This window comes from Notamacropus eugenii, chromosome 3 (assembly GCF_028372415.1).
Source record: "Notamacropus eugenii isolate mMacEug1 chromosome 3, mMacEug1.pri_v2, whole genome shotgun sequence".
NCBI lineage: Eukaryota > Metazoa > Chordata > Mammalia > Diprotodontia > Macropodidae > Notamacropus > Notamacropus eugenii.
Genome location: NC_092874.1, coordinates 424,870,638 through 424,894,545, shown reverse-complemented (window position 1 = coordinate 424,894,545; position 23,908 = coordinate 424,870,638). Strand labels below are relative to the sequence as shown.

Sequence of the window (23,908 nt, the reverse complement as noted above, 5' to 3'; positions counted from 1 at the left end):
TTTATTAAGCACTTATTATGTGTCAGGAATTGTTTGTATTTCCATAAAGGAGAAAGAAGATGCTTTTCTCTCTTGTTACTTCTCAATGGATTCCACTGTGACTTGGGAAAGATTTTTCTCTCCTATTTTCTGAGACACCCCCAAACAAAGCCTTTCCCCTTCATTAATCACCTTCATATTGCACCACAATAGCATAAAATGAGCTGGATCAGTAATCTCCCCAAATCAAAGGCATGATTCCAGTGCTAAGAAGCGCTTCTATTGTTGCTTTCAGTTAATTACAGTTCGATGTCAGGGACACTTAGCTTAGCAGAGGCAGAATAGACCTGTTTTGTATCCCAGCCCCATTACGAATTAGTTGTGTGACTTCGATCAATTTTTCAACTTTCCTGGCTCTTTATTTCCTCACTGTAAAATGTTTGGATGGGACCACATAGCTCTATGTTCCCTTCTGGCTCTAATCCCTATGATTCTGCGACCTGCTGTTAACTATGGCGCCTCTGGACTTTGGCTTTCTTATGTGAAGGATGAGAGTATCGGAAAAGGCAATGCATCCGTGTTGTTCTGTCGAGTCTGACTCTTTGTAACCCCATTTGGGGTTTCGTGGTAGAGATATGGCAGTGCTTTGCCATTTCCTTCAGCAACTCATTTTACAAATGAGGTAACTGAGGCAAACGGGGTTAAGTGACTTGCCCAGAGTCACACAGATAGTCTGAGGCTAGATTTGAACTCAGAAGTCTCTGTGCACTGTGTTACCCAGTTACCTGCATCCAAAATACAAAAGGAAAAAAGATTTGGGTGGGTGGATAGGAACAATCTATTGGAAGTAAGTGTATCTGATAAGAATCTGATTTTTACCCCAAAGTTGTAATTGGCATAAATTTAAATTCCATAGTGATAAGTGGTCCAAGAATATGAAATGGGCCATTCTTGAAGGTAAAAAACACACATTCTCCCTACCTATCTTATAAACAGAGAAATGCAAATTTCAAAACTCTGAGGTACCATTGTCTGCTGATTTATTTGCTAACAGCTGTAGAAAAGCCTCTAAAATTCAATGCTGGGGGGCTGTAGAGAACACAATTATACTACCGGTGCAGACTGGCATAATCTTTGGAAAGCAATATGGCAATGTGTAATAGAATTACAAAACAGTTTCTACCCTCTGCCCCAGTGATCACACAGCTAGAGCTATACCCCAAGGATGTTAGTAAAAGGCGAAAAAGCTCATTTGTACAGAAATAACCAGAGCAGGTTTATTCATAATAGTGAAACAGTAGTTACAATATACATGTCCAATGACAGAATATCAGCTGAATAAATTAGAGGAAATGAACATAATGGGATATTATTACGCTATAAGAAATGATAAGTATGATGAATACAAAGAAATAATGAAGCAAGGATGCTGAGTCTAGAGAGCAGAATTGGAACATATACTATGATTATGTGCATTTATAATAACATCAATATAATCTGGGGAAAAATTCATATGGTAGCATACTCTCTTCATCCTGTCCTCCTGCCGTGACTAATGGGGGCAAAGAAGGAAGACAAAACAACCAAACTTCAGAAGGATACGAGAAAAACCAAAGGGACAGAAAAGGAAATTATATAATTGGGGGATTATTCCAAGACAAGGAGAGAGAAAGATGGAGTGATGTCTCGGTGGCTCTGTATGTGTTGGCTGGACAGGTTTGGAACACCTCTTCTGATCCTACTCTGTGGATTCTCACATGTACTACATTCACTGCGGAATGTTTGCTTTTTCCTATCAGAGCAGCTAACTCGGAGGCTGAGTGAGTCTAGGTACATGAACTTTATTTGGATTTGGGGTGTGATTTTATTGACTGGGAGAATGTGACCCGGGTCTAAAAGGTGCAAGCATGCAGATGGCATAGTGTTATTTAATATATTTTGATTGTACTCCTTATACATGAGGAAAGATTGTATACAATTAACACGCTTATGTGGTTTAATCCATTATGTCATTTTCAGGTGAGCAGTGTTCATTGAAAGACAGTAGAACAGGGAAGAAGTTAGAGTTTTCTAGTGGGTGGGGGTCTGAGTCAAACTTATAATTGGAAAAATGCACATACCTTAGCCTAAGGAAGAAAACAGCTGTCACCTACCAAAAAGCAGAGCTGGCAGAGATAATTAGTCTCTTTCGGAGAAAAAGAGAGACATTCTCCCTCAGTGATTCCTGGGGTTGGAAACACCAGGGTAATAACTTGGGCCCTCATCACTGAAAAGGGTTGGGGATCAAGGGCTGGTAAGTTGAACATTTAGAAGAAAAAAAAGATCAGAAAAGGATATGGAGAGAACAGCTATTATTTTTATTATTATGCTAAAGTGAAAATATGAGCATTTAAAAATAAATTATAAGCAACATGGAACGTGTAGCCCACAAATAAGCATTCTGTACTTTGTTTATGTGAATGTTTTTTGTTGATAGTTGCTAAGTTTAGAAGAAGAAAATATGAAATAAATAAAATAAAGTGAAGGTTTAGGATGAATAATAACTTACATTTATAGTGCTTTAAGGTTTACAAATGACTTTCTTTTTTAACTATGCTACAAGACAGATGACTTCTCTGTACTCGTATCCTGTTCTCACATTTTATGATGTTATGTCTTCACTGGAGAAGACTGGAATATTCTCAAGAGCATGAGGGCTTTATTTTTTATTTTATTTTTGGTTATTTCTGTTGCTTTTGTTTTGTTTTTGCTCTATGGACACTGTAGACTCCCTTTTCCAACTATGTTAGAATGGAAATGGATACCTCCTGGTCTCTGTCCTGAGCTTCAGTCATCGGCAATGACTTCAGATCCTGGTGGCTGACGTTAAGCCACCTAGCCTGCAACGTCCAGGCTCATTCAGGGTCCTGTCCCTTTCCCGTGGAAGATCAAAAAAGAAGGGAACTTTGGATTCTTGCTTATCACGAGGCAGACTCAGTCTTTGCTTAAGCTCTTCCCATGATGAGGAGCACACTACTCTATGAGCAAAGACACTAAATGGTTCTCACTGTTAGAAAGCTACTTCTTATACTAAGCCAATATCTATCTTTTTGCAAGGACTACTCCTTGCCCTGTCCTCTGGAGTCATGTAAAATAACTCTGTTTCCTTTTCCAAAAGTCAGCTCTTCATATATTTCAGAAATCACATTCCCTCAACATTTTCCTTTCTTTGAGCCAAACACCATTAGCAGTCTTGATTGGAAATAAGTCATTTCTCATACGACAGGGTCTCAAGATCTCTGTCTATCTTGGCTGTGCCTCCAGCTAGGTTTCAGCTGGTCAGTCTCCATCATGAATTATTAACAATAAATCGTATCTCTATAGCCTCTAAGGTTTATAACATGCTTTCTTAATACATGATGGCTCAAAGTCTAGGGGTGGGGCGAGTGGGAGGAGGAGTTGGTGTTGGCTGGGGATGTGTTGGTAAATGTTTAAAAAACAGCTCTCTGATACAGGATACACTTTTAAATTTAATCTGAAGTATTGAAATTTTTATGTCACTTTCTTAAACTTTGGAACAAATAATAACTTATTAGAAACTCAAAAACAATAAATCCATCCTTGATTTGTAAGTTTGTGATTTCTCAGGTATAAATGATCACACTAAAAATTTAACAATCAGTGGCACCCTATATGAGTTACCTTTAAGCACAATCCAATTGCCAGCCATATTTGCATGTGAAAAACAAGAACTTTAAGAAAGATATTTAAGGTAGATGATTCTAACATGGGTTCCATCTGGCCTTTCTGTTTTTCCCCTCCCCAAGATGAGATAAGAACCTCTTCATGTGCATAAGAGACCCAGAGGATTTGGGGAGGGGCTGGAGGGAGGAAAATTATACTACCTCAGACCTGCATATAGTTTTTTCTGGTTTATTAGGTTGCAGCATCTTAGATCATGAAAACATTTAAGAGAGAATGACAGTAGACTGTCAGGATTTGACTGGAGTTAAAGAAGACTTTCTAACCCTCAGTCAGACTGAGCAGCAAGCAGGTCCCAAAGAGAACAGACCAGCATAATGTCACCAGCGGAATATGGAAACCCTATAGTGTCAGGGGCCTGAGTTATTCTTCAACTTATTTTGCATTGACCAAACAAGTTCTCTTCCACATGAATGAATGAATGAATAAGCATTTATTAAGCACTTACTATGTCCAAAGCATTGGTAAGTCCCAGGGATACAACTAGAAAAACTCAGAAAGCTCACATTCTCATGGGTAAGGTAAGACATAAGGAAGGTTTAAGCTGCAAGTGAGAGGGAAAGGTCCAGTGGTCCTTAGGGTGCAGCAGTAAAGCAGATATTAATGCCTCTTTTTTAATATATCATTTCTGATGTTGAAACATTTGACAAGTGTTTGCTATATGTGCTCTCTCCATGTCGGTTTTCAAGTTTCATGAACTCCTTATCTATGTACCCATGTGTCATTGCTATTTGTGTTTAATTTTTCTGCTGCTCAGTGTGTATATATGTGCAAGAGTGTGCTCCAGGATTTTGAGAGTCTATTATTTTTTTTTTTAAAGAACAAAGTTATTTCATTAAATGCTTTTGCTTTGAACTAACTGTGTGCTCTGGCTGACTAGTAAAGGTAGATCCACAGGTAGGGGCTCATGAGCTATGATAATAAAAGAACGTAGAGTTACAGATTACCTTGAATCTGGGAACTTACATGGGAGAGAGGCCACCATAGGAGCTATACTCACAACAGCTTTGTAAGGTAGGAAATCCTAAGACAGTATTAGTTTATCTTTATTAAGCTAAGGTAGTAGATCTAACGCCAGCGAGAAGGCCATAGACTCTCTGGGGGGTTTTGTAAATAGAGAAGGTATCAGTACAGATCTCCAAAGAACTCCTTGCCCTAAAAGGGTTTCCATGTCATCACTAGGTAACTTTGCCTTCCGGGACACTGTGTCCAGGAGGTGTAGCAGCTTGGGGCTGCTTGTGGCTGAAGGGTGTGTGTTACTGAATACAGTGGTAGGGTTGGACCAGGAAGTTACTGGGGGTTCCTTCCAACCTCTGAGTTCTGTTTCTGTTAATTAGTGAAACGCAGAGGACACTTCTGAAGAGGCCTGTTCCTGAGCACAGTCCAAATGACCCCTCACTACCCCCTGCCTGAGGCTCAGCATTCTTAGGATGCCACCTACCCCCATAAGCTTAGTCCATTCTAGAGCACAGAGTCACCCAACTAGCCTGCTCCATGAGGGCTCCCAAGCAAGCGCTCAGCAATGTACAATAACCAAGAGGCTATACACTGTAAGTCCTTAGTTTCTCATTGGGAAGAACAGGAAAGGGGAATTGGTTCAGGCAGAAAGCTCCTCTGACATATAAGTTCAAATTCTCCCCAAACTCTCTAGACTCCTTGGCTGGGAGTTGGAGAATTGGGAGGTAAAAAGTGTTGTACCATGGCTATCCAGACTTTTCTGAAGCCCAGCCAGTGAGGGAATCTCAGGACCCTAGGGTTAGAAGGCATCTCTAGCCCCCTCTGTGGTTAGAACACACCTAAAGTCACCCCAGGCAGCCACAGGCCTGTCCTTTCCTTCAAAATCTTGGCAGTTCAGATTCTTGAGTCCCATACTATTAGCAAGTTTTAGTCCCACAGATAAGGAAGCCACGCTGAAGTCTGAATAACATTCCTCCTGCCAGATATACTTCCCCCAAGGCCAAACTCTAGGGCTGGTGCCTCTGTGATGATTCCTCTCAACCATTGCAGCTAGACCGGAAGAACTTCAATGTCAAAGATTCTGTCTGTAGAATAGGCAGCTAGCACCTAGCACTGGCCACTAGCTGTTAGCAGGTGCTTGGTAAATGATGATAACCTTGCAACTTCACAGATTTAGAACCAGAAGGGACATTAGAGGGCATTCAGGCCAACCCCTTCATGATCCCTCCCACTTACTTTACTCCTTCCCCCTCAGACACTTACTAGCTGTGTGACCCTGGGTAAGTCACTTAACCTCTGTTTGCTTAATCCACTGGAGAAGGAAATGGAAACCACTCCAGTATCTTTGCCAAGAAAACCCGATAGCCAGTATTGGCATGCTATGGTCTGTGGTGTCCCAAAGAATGGGGCAATCTGAACCACTCAACAATAATAGATCAGCCACATCTTCTGTCTTCTCCAGCCTTCACATCTGGGACTCTAGACTTTCTCTACCATGAATAATTCCATCTCCAAATCCTGTCCCTCCCCACCTCCACACATACACGCACACACACATACACACATGCACATACACATGCACACTTTCCAGCATAATTTTGTGTCAGACAGCACCAGCCTTGGAGTCAGGAAGACCTGAGTTCAATCTGGCCTCTGAAACTTGCTCACTGTGAGACTCTGGGCAAGTCAGTGAACTTCTGTTTGCCTCAGTTTCTTCATCTGCACAATGGGGATAACAACAGCACCTACCTCCTGAGGTTTTTGTGTGGATCAGAAGAAATAACGTTTGTAAATCAGTTATTTCAAAGCCTGGCACACAGTGCTATGTAAATGTTAGCTAAAAAAATATATTCCTGGCTATTTTCTCTTATCTAAAAACTCCTGAGATAAGCTTCTCCCCAGTCCTTCATGGAGTATTCTTCTGGGAGAGATAAGAATTAGAGACTGGGTCGTACTGGCGGCCACTAGATGGGGCATACAGATCCCTGGGGGCTGCATATTGACTTAGAAAACCACATATTGACATTATCCATCCTGTGGTGCTTGTAGGCAACTAAGGGGCATAGTGGATAGAGCGCAGGACCTGGAGTCAGGAGGACCTGAGTTCAAATCTGGCCTAGGAAATTTATTAGCTGTGCGACCCTAGGCAAGCCACTTAACCCTATTTGCCTTAGTTTTCTCTTCTGTGAAATAAGCTGGAGAAGGAAATGGCAAACCACTCAAGTATTAGCCAAGAAAACCCCCAATGGGGTCACGAAGATTCAAACAGGACTGAAAAGACTCAAGAACAACACATGTTCGACTATTTATTTTGTTCAATGTTTCCCAATGACACTTTTATCTGGTTCTGGCCCCATTTGGGAGGGCTGTGGCACCACTGCGATAGCTGAATCCCCTCATTTTATGTCATCCGTTCTATAGCCATGAGTGGATGATTCCTGGGGGAGGGTCTCTTTAGGCCAAGAAAACTGACTTTGCCTGAAGAATATGTTATTGTCCTATACTAAGTATATAGTAATGCTCCACCCTGAATGAGTCAGAGCTACAGATGCAGATTTCAGAAGGGACTATCCCTTTCTCTGATACAATCTGAGCCTTAGCTCTCAGTTATACCCCTGCTGGGGTCCCAGGACTCAAGGGGAGACTCACCTCTAGCACTGGAATTTCATGTTCAGGACTTTCATAGTAACAGCTAAACATATAATAGCTAGCATTTATATAATCCTTTTAGGTTTTCCAAGTGCTTTACAAATACTATTGCATTTTATCCTTACAACAGCTATGGAAGGAAGGGGCCCATTTTACAGAAGAAGAGACTGAGGTAGACAGAGGTTAAGTGACTTGCCCAGGTTCACACAAAGAATATGGGTCTCACTTTTAAGTCCAGCCCTCTGCCCATTCCAATAACTCTATGTTACCTGCCTTTTAATTTTGATCTATGTTCCTTTCCCACAAATCACTCCATCCTGTTTTGGATGTGTTGGGGGTGAGGCTGAGGGGTGTGTGTGTGTGTGTGTGTGTGTGTGTGTGTGTGTGTGTGTGTGTGTGTGTGTGTGTGTGTGTGTCTGTGTCTGTGTGTGTGTGTGTGTGTGCGTGTGCGTGTGTGCGTGTGTGCGTGTGTGTGTGTGTGCTCCCAGGTATCCAGTTGGTTAAAAGAGCCCTGGGAAGGGATCCTGGACAGAATTTGGTGGCCATGCCTTGGTCCCCATCCGGTTAGGTCCCCTCCTCACCACTTCCACCTTAACACACACAGACTGATTGTTTATAGCTAGATTTGTTGGGATAGTTCGCCCTTTACTCCTTGCCGGATTGCAAGCCTGTGGCTGAGGCACTCCTCCCTTGCCTTTGCTGACTGGGAAAAATTTAATGCCAGAAGTCCACAAAAGGGGATATCTACTTTTTCAGCAGATGGCTTTACCTCCCAGGCCGGGACAAGCTGCTTCACCCTTTGGTCCTGTGTTCTAGATAGTTCAGGTGGAACAGACGAGTGGGCAACTGTGGAGAAACTGAAATCTGATTCCTTGGAAGAGCCTTGGCCCTGTAGCCCTCCTTACCCTCCCCGCCCCCCCCCCCCCCAACGGTCGCTTTTAAAGGCAGCCTTCTTAAAAACGAAACAAAAAATGGGGATTTTTAATCTGAGGTCTGTGAGCTTTTTTCTCTTTAATATTTTGATAACTATCATTCTGCTATATCTTTTTGTTTGCAATTGCTTGTATTTTATTTTTTTGCATTTAAAAATGTTATTTTAAAAAGAGATCCATGGGCTTCACCAGATTGCCAAAAGGCTACACACACACACACACACACACACACACACACACATACACACACACACAGAGCACACATACATGTACATGGTTACAAACTCCTGTTTTAAACAGACAGACTTGCAGCTTACCCCTATAATAACCATATTGTGAAATCTTAGTACTAGGAGGGTGGTCTGAATTTAGAGATCCTGTGCCTGTCACATAACAGACCCTTAGCAAATGTTTGCTGAACTGAATGAGATTGAATTGAATGTGAGTGACAGGTAGCCAGCTAGCCACCCAGCATCAAGCAGGGAGCTGTGAACATCATCCAAAGACCTTATTAAGAGTGGAATTGGAAACTTTTGGGGTTGAGTCAGCAGATAAAAGGAGCGAATGAGCCCAGGATGGTCAAAAACTCCACTCCAGCACTCCACTAAACATTAAGGTTACTATTGACCCAAGAATGGCACTTGCTTCCTGCACCACGTCCATCCCCAGACCTTTCCCCTATCCAACTATCAGGGGAATGGGGATTGGATGCAAAGAGGTACTCCTTCCTCTCTTCCCCATGTTCCCCAGGCAATTTCTTATACATAGGTATTTCTCCAACTGTGCCAGTCCCAGACCCTGCAGAACCAACCGCACAAACTGCCCTGGAGCCAGTCACGTTAGCTTTTGTAGATGCTTAATAAATGCATGTTGGTTGACTAACTGACACAGATTTGTTATTACATTGGGATAAGGAACTTATGACATGTAAACTCCCTCCACCAAGGCAGAAAAGTACAATCTTAGTTATCAGGGTCACTGAGAAGCTAAGTGACTTGGCCACGGTCACTTGAGTCCATGTGTCATGGGTAGATCTTGAACCCAGGCCTACCTGATCCCAAGGCTAGCTCCTCAATATATTATAGTTGCCTGCCTCAAGTACAGACATTCTTAACCTGGAGCCAAGGACTCCCAGTCTATAGAGAGATTTCAGAAGATCCATGAACTTGCATGGGGAAAAATTAGACAATTCTTCCTCAGCATTTCCCTGGAAGCCAGCTCCAGGACACAGTGAGGGAAAAGAATGGACTAGGCTGAAAGGTCCCAATGCCATCCAAGGTGATCGAGGGTCTAGTGAACTTACGGAGGCTCTGGAGTCCAAGGCAGGGTGACCCTTCTGCCTGGCTAATGTCAAACTCACCTCGGCTATTCTGCTGCTGAACATGCAGCCGACCTCGGCAGCTTCAGGCAGAGCAGGAGTGGGGGCAGTGGGACAGCAGGCATTCTGTGAGTTCTCCATGCACTTATCTCTCCCCCTCAACAAGGCCAGAAGTCAGACTTACAGAATATGTTTGTGTGAGTCCGTGTCTGTGTCTGTCTATCTGAGCCTGTGCGCCTGCATGCGCCCGCCCGTGTCCTTGTGGTGGATTCTAGGGAATGTCAAGACGCTGAGGTGCCTGGAGCCTAGATGACATAGTTCTGAGTTTCTGCAGAGGACAGACTCACAGTTTTATCAGACTTTACCCAAGAAACAGCTAGACAGAGAGAGGAAAGTGAAAACAGAAACAGAGGTAGAGAGAGGGAGGAAGAGAGGGAGAGAGAGAGGTGAAAAGAGAGAGAGACAGAGACAGAGAGAAGAAGAGAGAGAAACAGAGGAAGAGGGAGGAAGAGAAAGAAGAAAGGAGAGAAGGAAAGAGGGAGAGAGGGGGAGAGATGAGGAAATGGGAGAGATGAGGGAGGGAGAATGAGAGAAAGAGGGGGAGGGAGAAAGAGAAGGGAGAGAAACAGAGAAAGAGGAAGAGAAGGAGAAAGAAAGAGAGAAAGAAGGGAGGAGAAAAGGAGATAGGAGAAAGAAGGGGAGAAATAAGGAAACAGGGAGACAGAGAGAAACAGAGAGAGAGAGAGAGAGGAAGGGAGGGAGAGAGGGAAAGAGAGGGAGAGAACGCTTAGCTTTTCTACTTTGACAGATAGAGGAGGAAGACAGCTGGAGAGAAGACAGAGACAGGAACAGAAGAGAGAGCCAGAAGGGTTATCCCATCCTCTTTACCTTTATCTAAGGACTGCTTACTGGAGTCACTTGTGACACTTTGTCTCCGGCCCTTCCAGATCTGTCCTAACTAAGGTACCGTCTGGGCTCTCTCTGACCGCTGCTGCTTTGTTCTTCTTTCTCTGTCTTCTCTGGAAATGGGGATCAAATGGATTTGGGACAGGAGGGGGGAAAGACCGAATCTGACAATGGGGGAGTCTTTCTGCAGAGTGAAGGGGGCTTTGCAAACTCACTAATTCTTCCTCTCTGCTCTCCGTCCAGTCTGGGTCATAAATGCCAGGCCCTGCAGCCTTTCCTTAATCTCCTGGAGTCAGTGGACACGTGACAGGGCTGCAGTTCCACAGACCAGTTTGGCAGGAGTAGCAGCTGGTGGGGTGGGTGTGGGGCAGGGTGTGTGTAGCTGGGACCCAGAGGCAGAGATTACATGCCTTCATAAAGGATGCTTCTGCTTCCCCAGTGGGAGGCAGAGGACAGGACTGGACAGCACAGTGGAATGAGATGCTCTGTTTCCCTTATCTAGTGACATCCCTGGAGGCTGGATGCCTAGGGGCTTCATATAGTCTTGCCCACCCAAATGTCTCCCTCCATTGGCTGTTTGGCCAGGTGGATTTGAAACAACATTTAGCAAAAATCTGTGCACCTGCTATGCCTGGATCACAGGGATTGCGGTCTGTTAACCAGATTTTTACTCAACATCGCTTAGTGCTGCTAAGGACACTGCTGGGCCTGACAATTCCCAGCCCCAAGTTAAGCCCCTAGTGATAATGAAGCTAATTCAATTTATTCGGAGGATTTCATTGTGGGCTGATCCCAGTGTCAGACTCTGGGGTCCAGCAAGAACTGCACTAGCTCTACGGTAACCTCCATTTGCCCTGTTTCCTGATGGCACTCACAGCTTCAAACCATGCTAGGCTATTTGGCACATGAGGACATACGGCTGTGTGTGTGCTTCTTTTGAGGCTGCTTGGTGTGAGTCTCGTTTCTGCCATTAGACCACAAGCTCAGGACTGTGGACTAGGCCTTTTTCATCCTTTTCTGTACCTGGTATTCATGCACAGAATCTGTAGATTGTAAAAGAGGGAATGGACCTTCAAGATCACCTAGATCATTCATCTCATTTTCCAGATGAGGAAACTGAGGCAGAACATGGTGAAGTGGCTGAGCAACAGCGAGTCAGTGGCAGTTCTGGGAACAGAGCCCAGGCCTCCTGATTCCCAGCCCAGAGTTCTTTCCACTGTTCCACACTGCCTCTAAATAATAAAACACCTCATTTAGCTTGTAATCATTTCTTTCAAGGCCTTTGTACTCCTTGTACTGTGTTAGGTCCTGGGAAGAGCATACGAAATGACCTTAAGGAGGTAGCAGGGGATACATAACATACATGCATGAAATAGTTCAACAGTACAGAAACAATAGTCAGAGACAATGTCAGATGAAATGCCGTCAGGGTTCTGGACAGGATGCTCAGTAAGTGTAGGTTGGCAGGCACAGACTATGACAACATACAACCAGAGGAAAGTGACTTCCACGCTTGCCTAGTCAGAGTAGCAGACGGAAGGCTTCCTCATTATAAGCATCCAATTAAATTCAACAAATAGTTATTGTCTCTCATGTCTATTAAGTCTACCATGCTGGTCATTGAGGAAGGAGCAGGGTTTGGGATGGGGCATAATTTCACGGACACTGGGAATTCCCATATAAGGCAATTGCCTTTCCCAATGCTGAATGGTACCTTCTATACCACTTATATTCTTTATAAAAATACTTTACTGTATTTTTATTTACCTCGCTAAACATTTCCCAATCACATTTGAATCTGGTTCTGGCCCCATACAAGTCTGACATTTCTACATTATAGAACAAAAGGAGAGAAGCTGTACAGTCAGGTTTGGCAGAAGTAACGCCACACTGTCAGACACCTTCCTCTGACCCTGAAGTGAGTGGTCATTGTACACTCATTCTTGGCTCAGCAACTATGAATATGTTGTTTCTCCCTTTCTTTGGCAACTATAAAGTGTCCCAGTCTCTGTACTTTAGAATCCTGATAATTTGTGCACAGTTCTCTCCTACTGTTTTCTGACTGCTTCACAAAAATTCAGTTATCTCACCCCTTAGTGGGACAACTTGACAAAGTAATTTCCTAACTTGTTGTGTACCACTTATATTCTAAAAGAGTAGCCTAGAGCATGGAGAAAGAAGTTAAAGGGATTTGTCCAGTTTCTTACAGCCACAGGACTTGAACTCAAGTCTTCCTGGCTCTGAGGCTGGCTCTCTAGCCATGATACCATGGGTGCATAGGAAAAGGAAAAACAAGCACATACAATGATCCCTACTTTTAAGGGGCATCCATTCTTCTGGATGGCAAGGGGAATGATGACATGACACATACACAGACAAGCTGAATACAAAGCAGGATATAATGGACAAAGGACACAAATTCTAGACAGGAGGCTCAAGGTATATTTGAGAAGAGGAAAGAAGTGTTGTATACTAGGAGGACCAAAGGTGGCTTTATAGAGGAAGTAGTGTGAGCTGGACCCTGAAGGAAGAGAAGGATCCTATGAGGCAGAGGGGAGGAGGGACAGCATGCCAGGGGATGGACTGTCTGAGCAAATGTGCAGAGGCAGGAGGTTAAGCTAGAGGAAGAGCCAGGAGTCTAATTTAGCTGGGATATGAATGTGTGGAGGAGAACAATACAAAATAAGGTAAGAAAAGGAGGTTAAAGTCAGAAGGAGGAGGGTCACGATTAAGGTTTCTATTTTATCCTTTGACAATAGGGAATCACTGAAGGTTTTTGAGTAGGGGAGTGACACGGTTAGACCTGGTCTTTCAGAACATTATTTTGGCAGCTATGTGGACAATAACCTGGAAGAGGGGTAACAGTGTGGGGTTGGAAGAAAAGGGACCAATTAAGAGGCTTGGACTTGGGAGTCAGAAAGACCTGAGTTTGAATTCCATCTCTGATATTCACTAGCTGAGTGATGACAGGTAATCAACTTCTCTGGGGCTCATTTTCCTCATCTGTAAAATGGGATAATGATACCTTTAGCTAACTATACTTCAAAGAGAGGTTGTGATACTCCTCAGAGATAGTGTATGTAAGGTGTTCTGTAAACTTTAAAGCCCTGTATAAATGTAAATTATAATACAAATCAGAGTGAGAGGTGGTGAGGCACCTACTCCACCAGTTCTTAGCTATTTCCATCTTCTCCCCCTCTGCCTGTCTGCTTACCCACCCCTTAGTTTGCAAAAGCTTCCAGGGAATCAGATCTTAACTAGTTAGTCATAGCACATGTTACGTGACCTCAAAAACAACCCACACCAGGCACGGACTTAGTATCAGTTCAACATTCAACACACACATATACATATATATTCTATGTATGAACGTATAGAGAGATATAGAATCAGATAGGTAGTTATTTATATATTCTAGGGTTAACAATTTTTCCCTTTTTGCCTTAAGCAAAATCCTTGCAAGCAACTGATGCAATCACCCTTTTGCCTACAACACATGTGAGTTGTAAAAAAAAAAAAAGTTTATCTTTACACATAGCCTGGGCATCAACTTTCTGTTATGGCGTTTGTTTCATTCCAGAAAGGGGAACTAACTGGATTGGTTGGTGCCAAAAGCCAAAAGGCATCAAAAGAATGTATGAAAATAATTTTTCTAAAGCAGAGGACAGACTCTTTTGCTCCCTTTCTCAAGGATTTTCAATGGCTCACTACTACATCTGGGAAAAAAAATAATAAATTCCTTAGCTTGGCATTTAAAGCCCTTTTCAACCTGACTCCAGCCTACCTTTGCTGGATTATTTCACATTAATCTTCTCCATGAACTAACTAAATAACTACATTCCAGCCAAACTGGTCCACCTGGAGGATGCCATTGGCAAGGTCACACAGATAGCAGGGGTGCCAGTTCTTGAGCCTATACCACATGTCAACACATTCCCTTCCCTGGCCACTCATACTGCAAATAAACATGTATAGAGGTGGGGAACTGAGATTTAGATGAAATTTAAACTGGATAATATAACCAATCATTTCTAATTTGCAAAAGGTAAGACCTTTATGGGAACAGCTTTAGGAATTATCACTCTACCAGGAAACCTTTAATAACACATCACCAGGCAGCTTAAATGGGACCAAAGTCACACCCTGTTGCTGTTGGATATGCTGAATAATGTAGCATTTCAACGATACCCTAGGGTGAGCTGTTATTAAAATACCTTGGCACTTACACCATCTTAAAAAGGCTCTATTACCATCATGATGAATTCCCACTGAGCCCCCAGATAATAAAAGACATGACCGATCTGTAAGAGGAAGAATTGCCCCCTGAAGACAAAGCTGAAGAGGGGTTGGAGAGCTCTTCGGTGTATCGGTCACTTACAGTGGTGGTCACTTATGGGGGTCAATTATGGTGATGATCACTTATGATGGACACTTATGGTGGTGTTTTTTCAAGGGAGTTTGAGAGAACCAAAAAATGGTTAGAGGATGATCTTGGGCTATCTTGATTGGGGCAGCAGGGTGTAATGGAAAATGCCTTGGGCTAGAAGTCAGGAGACCTGGGTTCTAATTCTGACTCTGCTACAATCTAGCGATGGACTACACTTCCTCTGTCCTGTATGTTCTGGTTGTTGGATTAGAGATGAGATGACTAAACCGGGCCCTCAGTTACTGTGTCTTTCCTTCCAAATACCCCAAGCCTCCTGCTTCCAAACTTCAGGAAACTATTCAAATCTGTCCTCAGACACTTATTGGCACTTAACTGCAATTTGCATCAGTTTCCTCAACTGTAAAGTGGGGATAATAATAGCACCTGTCTCTCAGGATTTTGAGGATCAAATGAGTTAATACTTGTAAAGCACTTAGTAAGGTGCCTGGCACATAGTAGGCACTATATAAATGCTAACCATTAATGGTACTATTACTTACTCACAACCATAACATCCTATCCATCCAGTATAACACTGATGTGCAAAGCAGGTCCTCAGGGCATCCAGACCCTTAGTGCAGACCCAATACTGTGGTCTCTAAGCAGCATAGCATGGTGGGAATTCCACAGCACAGCCTGCTTCCTGGAATCACTCATTTACATCTCAAAACCCCAAACTCTTTCCAGCCTCAGCCCTCCATTTCAGGGTAGAGGGGCTGGATAGTTTTGGAGGTTAGTTACGGTGCAGAAGGGGCTTGGATCCCAGTCTTGAAAAGGAAGCATAGTTGTCTTAACTGATGAGTATGTGCACAGATACACATAAGGTCTAGCATATACACACATGTATAGCATGTATAACAACACATGACATATTGCTGGTAAGAAACTTGTCTTCAAATCCTCTGCCCTGGGAATGCTGCTGGCGTGGGATAGAGTTTATTAGGGTAGAGGAGCAGGGAGAAGGGGCTCTTTCTTCTTTGATAACATCCTGGGAATGAAAGAAGAGGATGGATCTCTTATGTCCTTAAGTTCTGCAGGGACAACTTATAGGGAACTGGGGGAGGGGGAGGAGAAAGAAGAAAGGAGGGAAGGGGAGGAAGAAAGGAAGGGGAGGAAGGAGGAAGAGAAAGAATGGATGAGAAAGAAGAAACAAAAAGGTAAAAGGAAAAAGGAAGGAGAAAAGATAAAGGAGGAAGAAAAGAAAACAGCAGGATGAGGGGAGAGGAGGAGGACAGAAGAGAAGACAGAAGAGGAAAAGAAAAAGAAGTGCACCTTTCAGGATTTTCCTTAGTTCCTCTCATGCTCTTATCTGGGGCTTGCTCATGCCCCTTCTCATGACTCTAGCAGGCTTAGTTCTTGGCTGATGTCCAGCATGACCATTAAAAAGAGGATGGAAATCCCATGGCCAGGCTCCTAAAGCCCCAGCCCTGCTGAGCTGGTCACATGGAGGCCACATGAGGCCACCTCCTCCACCAATTCATACTGGCATCCCCTCGCTGCTCCAGAAGAGAGACCTGGCTACCCTGCATCATCCACAGCTGTGCCATAAGAGGTGGGTCTAATGTTGGTTCCACATTCTCCTCTCCTTAACTGAGAACATTTTCTGCTCCCCAGCCCTTAGCTTTCCTGCTTCCTGTTTTACAAAGGCATGGGAGGGTCTCCTTTGTTAGGTCAGTCTGGTGGGTTGGGTGGGGAACTTTGATTATTCATTTCATTCACTTGGTGACCTCTACCTGGGACAAATGCCTGCTCCAGCCCCAGGTTGCTTAGTCCTTCCAGTCACCTTGCATGGACTGAAAAAGCTCAACATAGGCTTCCATTCCTCTTTTCTATCTGTGCAAATCCTACCCATCCTTTGGGTCCAGTTTCTTCCAGGAAGCTTCCCTGACCACACTAGCCTCTACCTTCATCCTCTGCTGACCTACTGTCTTCAGAGCCAATGTCTCACAGTTTGGTACTGTGGTGCATAATTGTTTCAAGTTGACCTTATCTTCCCAGATAGTACCTTGAGTGCTGGAACTGAGAACTTAGGAGTCAGGAAAACCTTCCCCTTTGCCATCAGCTAACCATGTGACAGAAGGAGCTAACTGGTGCAGTGGTGGGCCTGGAGTCAGGAAGAATCATCTTGCTGAGTCCAAACTAGCTGTGTGACCCTGGGCAAGTCATTTAACTCTGTTTGCTTCAGTTATCTCATCTGTAAAATGATCTGGAGAAGGAAATGGCAAACTACTCCAGTATCTTTGCCAAGTAAGCCCCAAATGGGATCACAACAGGTTGAATAGAATTAAAAAAACTAAACAGCAACCACAACAAACCCAGTGATCTCAAACAAGCCATTCCCCCCTGTCTAACCTCATGTATGAAATGAAGGGTTTGAACGAAAAGATTTACCTCTAAGGTCTTTTCTGCTCTAAGAAGATAAGATTCTATGATTCCACTGACTGTATATTTCCCTTGTATTCTCTAATTCTAACACACTAACATAGGTGCCCAAGAGATTTTGAGAGTCCTCTGTTGGAATGAGAGTTGTCCTCCATGTATAGAAGGTGACTGACTGGGCATCTAACAAGGATGTTGTAAGTAGGGGGATGATTATGCTAAGTAATCCCTAGAATTTCCTCTAATTCTCAAGATACTAATGAGATCAATATAGGCTAGAATATTATAGCATCATGGAATTTGAGAGCTGGAAGGGACCTTCAAGATTATCTAGGATAAAGCCCTCATAGTCTCCCCACCCTCCCAGTAACAGGGAGCTTATTATCTCACAAGGCAGCTTGTTCCAGGGTTGAACAGATTTGGTACTAAGTTATTTTCATTAAGCCAAAATGTGTTTCCTTATAAAAGAAAACCCATCTCTCTCTCTTCTCTGAACTCCTCTACCACTCCAGCCTGTACCTCACAACAACACTCAGATGACGAAATGCAAGATTACTTAATGTTTTTAGGCTGGACTCAAGTCAAGCTGCAGATGCTGGAAACCAATCAAGTGAGATGAGTGGCTTTTCTAGGGGTCCCCAATATGCAGCTCACCTTTGTGGCTGTTAACTCTTCCCCAGGTGGAAATCTTGGATCTCAGGACATTGAAAGAAGGGCTAAGTTGACTGGGTGACTGATTTTGCTAAAGACACTCTGGGACATGGCTGAGCTCAAAGCTTGAACCTGGACAGGTTTCTGGCTCAGTGAACCAGGCGGAGCTGGCTACCTTTCCTACATCCTTTGAAGAGGTGATATGACGGACAACCTTAGAGATTGTGAAGACAGGAGAGGGAGTCAGGGACATAGAACCGGCTCCCACAGCAAAATGTCTGGAAAGAATATTGCACCAAGAGAATGGAATTCCTTTCTGGTTCTGGTCCTAACTTGCTAGGTGACCTTCATCTAACCTCAGTTTCCTCATTTGTAAAATGGAGCAACAGAACTAGATAAATGATCTCTTTTCTTAGCTTTAAAATTCTCTTAAACCAGCTTAAGACCACTGGACCTGACCAGAGTTATTGCCTACACTGTCCCAAAAGTCTAGTTTAAAACTGCACTAAGACTTTTGGGACACACTGGATTTCCTCTGCCTGCAATATCCTCCCTTTTTCCTTCTTTCTTGTCACAATGCCTTTGCTATAAGCCGTTGACCAAAATGACATTGGCTGCCTACGTAGAGGAGTCAGACCTGCCATGTGGGGAAGTACCTACCTCTATTCACTTTTTCTACTCAGTTCCTCCACTGACTCCCAAGTTGCATTTACAAACTCCCCAGATAAACCGGATCACACTAGTCTTAGCTTGCTAGTTTCAAGATTTACCTTTCAAGATTTTCCTTAAAGAAGAGGGAAAAGACTTGGTTCTTGAAAACCAATGTGAGGAACCTAGCATCTCACTTCAGTGCATCAGCAATGCCTAACCAGGGAATGACTTTTATTTTTCTGCCTCCGCCTAGGAACAACTCTCTACTCGTCCATCATCAGTTCAGCCTGTCTTCCAGTTGGGGGAGGATGTAGGGAGACACAGCTAGATTTCTAGTTCATTTGCTCCAAGAGTTTATCAGGTGTGACAATCTGAACACTAAGCAATTTAAAGTTATCAGCTGCAAATCCGGAAGCCCTATTGTTACTTTGCAGATAATATAACTGCACCAACGCATGGGACCCTCCTCCCCGCTCCCTCACCAGGCCCACTTTCTCCTTAGCAAACACAAGCGCACAAAACCAAACTCGGACTCCCCGGTATAGCAGTGACCTCAAACTTTCAACCACTCATCCCAGGTCGCTCATCTCTGCTGTTGTTTGAAGTACAGGTTCCAAAGTCTGGGATCCAGCTCCAAACATTCCTTCGCTATTTTCTTTCTGACACCTCACAGATTCGACCCTTAGCAGTGTCAGGCTGAGCGAGCCACACCCCTCTCCTGAAAATCGTGACCTATTTATGTCGGGAAAGGAGCCCAAGTCCCCTGCCTGCTTTTCTCCCCCCTCCTTTCTCCAGCAAAGGGTTTCTCGGTGACATAAGCATCACAGTTTCCAAATTCATTCCAGAGATACTTCACCCTCGGTGGCGCAGCAGCTGGAGGGCTGGTGGTGCCCTGCTGGATCTCCAGGTCGGCCTCGGATGAAAGCAGCAGGGCAGAGGCGAAGCTATCCATTCCCTGGGCTCAAAGGTATCAAGGAACCCACCGGCAAGTTAGAGGTGCCCTGGCTGGGAGGAGTACTGGCTCCAGAGTCCGGAGGGGTCTGAGCCCTCTCACCCCCAACAGACTGCCTGTCCTCCAGAAAGCCCCCACCCGCGCACCTGCTACCCCAGCTCTGGCAGGAGGCGAGCTAGCGGCGAGGAGGCAAAGCAAAGGACGGAGAGGGAGATGTGCGCAAAACAGAGCTTCTGCCTAGTCCTTGGGGCTTCCCTCGCTCAGTGGGAGGGGCCCTCAGTTTCCCCGCGGCTGCTCCAGACCTACGGTTTCCCCAGAGCTCTCGGGAAATTGCAACCCCAGCTGCAGAGGGGGCTCTCCCTACATCCAAGACCCCAGGGGAGCCCGGACTCCACCGCCCTGCCCTGCTCTGTCCCCGGGCACAGAGAGCAAGGCGGCGATCTCGTGGAGGTGCTCGCCCCTCGGGACTCCGTGGCCGCCACCCCCTTCCTCGGCCAGCTCCCGCAAGCCATGCCCCGGCTCTGGTGGCAGCTGCACCGCGCGCGCTGCCGCACCGTCCTGACCGCACTGCATCAGCCAGCCCAGCCTACCTCTGACTTCATCCCTCCGCCGCCGTGGCTCCCGCGCTCTCAATGCCGTGGGCAGCCAGGTGCAGGGGCTTTCTCCGCCGCCGCCACTGCCCTCTCCCACTCTGGAGACCAACACATCCAGTGTGGCGAGAGGTGGGGAAGGGCGGGGACCCAGGGGTGCCGGGGGGCTGGCTGGCCGGAGATGGGCTGGGGGCCCTTTGATGGTTCCCAAAGCCCAGCGAGGGCTGGGAACCAGCAGCGGCTCTCCAGGCGGCCAGCACAGTGCGGCTCCCGGGCTGCCTCGCTCTCTCGCTCGCTCTTCCTCCCGGGCTCCCCCTCCTCGGACGCTCTCGCTCGCTCTCGCTCCCTCCCCCGCCGCAGCTCCCGCAGAAGGAGTCTGAGTAATGCTCCATCTCTGTGTTGACACGGACCAGACAGCATTCCCCATTACAAGGTCAGCTGCCCGGCTGGCAGATGCCCCAGATTGACCAGGGCCGTGCGCACGAGGTGCCCGTGGCCCTGCAGGGTCATCTCTGGGGGAGATGTTGCCCATCCCCTTCCTTCTCAGCTATGAGCCAGTGCCTGTTCCCCATGAGATGATCCCCTTCATCATTCTAAGCCTGGAATCGTCTTGTAAAACCAGATTTCACCTTCGACATTTTATCAGTTTCCCCTCTTCCCTTTCATCAGAACAAGGCTCTGGTTGAAGGTTGGTAGGGGGTGTACTAGGGAAAGTAGGGCAATAAATCTGTAGTTGCCCCTCCTCTGAGATATGCTTTTTGGAGACAGGGCTTCTCCTTCTAATCAGTTCCACAGCTTTGGCATCTCTAGACCCCAGGACGTTTAAGATCACGCTAGGTGGGGACTCACTTTAGAAGTCAGGCCACAGACTTTTCGAAACATCCCAGTTTGGTCGCCGAATACCAACACTAGCTTCTTTTCCACCTTTTCGGTTTGAAGGGGGTGACTTTGTCTGCCTTCTCATTAATTTTATGGTATCCTAGGAGCTGTCTCACGGGTTAAGCACACTTTGTCCCTTTTAGGGTCCCTGTAACCATTGCGCTATCTACAATTTCTGAGCCACAAGGGTTACAATCTCTTAATTAGGAGGTATATTCAGACAGATGGAGTTTTTAGTTTTTGTCCAACTGATGCAGAACCCTGAAACCTTCCCCGGAGTTAGAGCAAGTCCTTCAGCACCCTGATGTTTTGCCAACTACTCAGTGGCCAGTCCAGCCCCCAAGATCCAATCAGCTCCTGGCTGGTCTCACTTGGCCCCAAAGATTCTTTTAGCCCACTTCCTTCTCTCCACTGTGGCACCATTTCCCTCATTCAGGACAATGGGTGCTAGGGGATTCCTTCCAGTACCAACATTCCATAATGTATTTACCTGACCTAGTCTCAAATAGCATTACAGAGAAGGCAGAAAGGAAAAAAGTCCAGTTTCTGGGAGAGAGAAACAGATCTCAGGACACAAAATCCCATGGAAAGGAGACTAGGAAAACACTGGGCTGCTCTGGGGAAGTCACCCCCAGGAGAGGGAGAAGAGCAAGTCTGTGTCTAGAGGTCTGGACTGTGACATGTGGAGGCAGGAAGTGAACCATCTGGTAATTTCCAATTTTAACTAATCATTCTTGCTAGCTAAATGCTAAGTTTGGTTATTCTTATCCACCCAAGGAGTACCATCCTTTAAATTTCAGCACCAAGAGCAAGGTGCCTTTATCCATTTGAACGGCTTTGATTTCTAGAGAGAGACAAATTACAACTTCCTCCAGGACAGCTGAAGTTCTCCCCTTGGACCCAGCCAGGTCTGTTCACTCCCACAGAATTGCAGCTGCATGATTTGGTTTCTTTCCAGGTACCACACTTTAAGAGAGACAGACTAGACAAACTAGAACACCTCAAGAATAGTGACCGATGATGAGAGGACTGAAATTCTTTTTGTATGGGAAATAGTTAAAGGAATAGAGGGTTTTTAGCCTAGAGAAGTAAACTATTATGTCTTTAAATATCTGCAAAGTTGTTATGAAAGAGGAGGAAACATTTATTCTGTAATTCTTCAGAGGGTTGAACTAAGATCAATGGATGGAAGTTCAAGGGAGGGAGACTTCATGTAATTATAACAATTTCTAACAATTAAAGGCTGCTTTTATTTTCTTACATTCTTGGTATACGCAAATAGACCAAATGGAATAACCCATTTAAAAATGGATACAATCTTACTGTTAAAATTTTCTGGTGCTAAACGATGCATCATAGGCTGCTTATATGGTAATGAGTTCTTCACTGGTAGAGATGTTTAAGCAGGTTGGATTAACCATTTAATTTTGTTTAATTAGGTTTGTTGTATAGGGGACTGCTGTGCTGAAACATTAGTGAGGTTACAGCTAACATGGTATAGTGAAAGGCACAAGAGGATTTGTAGACAGAAGAGCTGGATTTGAATTTTGATTTTGGTAATTAATGACTGTATAATTTTGAGGAAGTAAAAGTAGACTTTGGATTCCATGTTTGTAAAATGAAAGGTTAGGTCTCATCTAGGTTGAAATTCTATGACCTAGTCTGAAGACCTTGGGCAAGTCATCTAGACTCTTTCCATCAGTGTCCTCATCTGGAGAAATGAGATGATAATGTTGGCATGACCTACCCCGCAGAGTTAGTGTGAGGAAAGTGCTTTGTGAACTGTAAAATGCTGAATGAATGTGAGTTGTTATTATTGTAGATGACCTTCAAGGTCCCTTCCTACTCAGATTCCATTGCTTCTTTCTTTATTATTTTCTTTAAAGTCAGCAGAGTTTAGCAAGGATTTACTTCCTTTTAATTTCCTCATGAAGGCTCTCTATGGGAATGAGGCTGTCTCTTTGGGTCAGAGTTCAGATGCCCTTGTTACAAGCAACAGAAGAGGTGACACTGCAGTCATAAAATATGGCATTGTCAAGGCCATAGGGAAGTGCAGTTCCCAGAAGAGGAAGCCCCTCATGGGGCACTCTCGATCATCCCCACCGCAAGCTGACCCGCCTCTATTACAGCACTCTGAAACATCCATTCCTTCTTGACAAACCATCTTCCAGAAGAGGAGCATAGAACTTAGTACCCAGATCCTCTCAAAATAAGTATCCAAACAGAATCCCTTTCAAGATAGGGCTGGGGGGAATGGAGACTAGTGTATTCTGCCCTACTGAGAGCAGTGACAAAATGAAGCTGAAGAGCTGTCACCATCATTCCACTTCTCCCCCCAGTAATTCAAAGAGTCTTTCCCTCCCTTCTCCCTTACATCCTAGAATGTCCCTGAGAGGAAAACAAAAGGGAGTGTGAATAACTGGAAAGAAACCTAGACTGGGAGATCTAGCACCAGCCCTGACATTCATTCCCCAGAGAGCTGATATAAGGGAAGTTGCTTCATTTCTCTGACCTTTCTTTCCCCATTTAAAAAATAAGGAAGTAAGAGCAGATGATTTCAAAGCTTACTTCCTATTCTATGACTCTTGAAAGAATGGTGTGATACAATAGAAAGAACATTGTATTTGGAGGCAGAGGTCCTGGGTTTGAATCCTGGCTGTGCAGCGTGGTGAAGGGGGTAGAGTACTGGGCTTGGAATCAGCAAGCATTGAGTTTTAATACAGCCTTAGACACTTACTATCTGTGTGACCCTGGACAAGTCACTTCTGTTTGCCCTAGTCTTCTCATCTATGAAATGAAGACTTGATGACTTCTAATGTCCCTTCCAACTCTAAGATCCTATATTCGCTTAGTGTGGGAGCTTGAGAAAGTCATTTAAACTCACTGAGCATCAATTTC

General features: G+C 44.7%; 1 protein-coding gene and 1 long non-coding RNA gene across 9 annotated transcripts in view; one reads left to right on the top strand and one right to left on the bottom strand.

Moving 5' to 3' along the window:
• IQSEC1 (IQ motif and Sec7 domain ArfGEF 1) overlaps positions 1–23,908 on the bottom strand; it is a 778,715-nt gene that overhangs the window by 134,514 nt on the left and 620,293 nt on the right. Inside the window, exon 1 of one of the 8 annotated variants that reach the window (XM_072598265.1) lies at positions 20,132–20,258. The exons of the other annotated variants lie outside the window; for them this stretch is intronic. The gene's annotated coding sequence lies outside the window, so the exon portion shown is untranslated. Of the gene's footprint in view, positions 1–20,131; positions 20,259–23,908 lie in introns of those variants that run through there. 8 annotated transcript variants of the gene reach the window in all.
• On the top strand, positions 9,738–12,332 carry LOC140497377 (uncharacterized). The gene is made up of 3 exons (XR_011964651.1): positions 9,738–9,988; positions 10,385–10,539; positions 11,590–12,332. It is a non-coding gene; the product is annotated as an uncharacterized lncRNA (long non-coding RNA).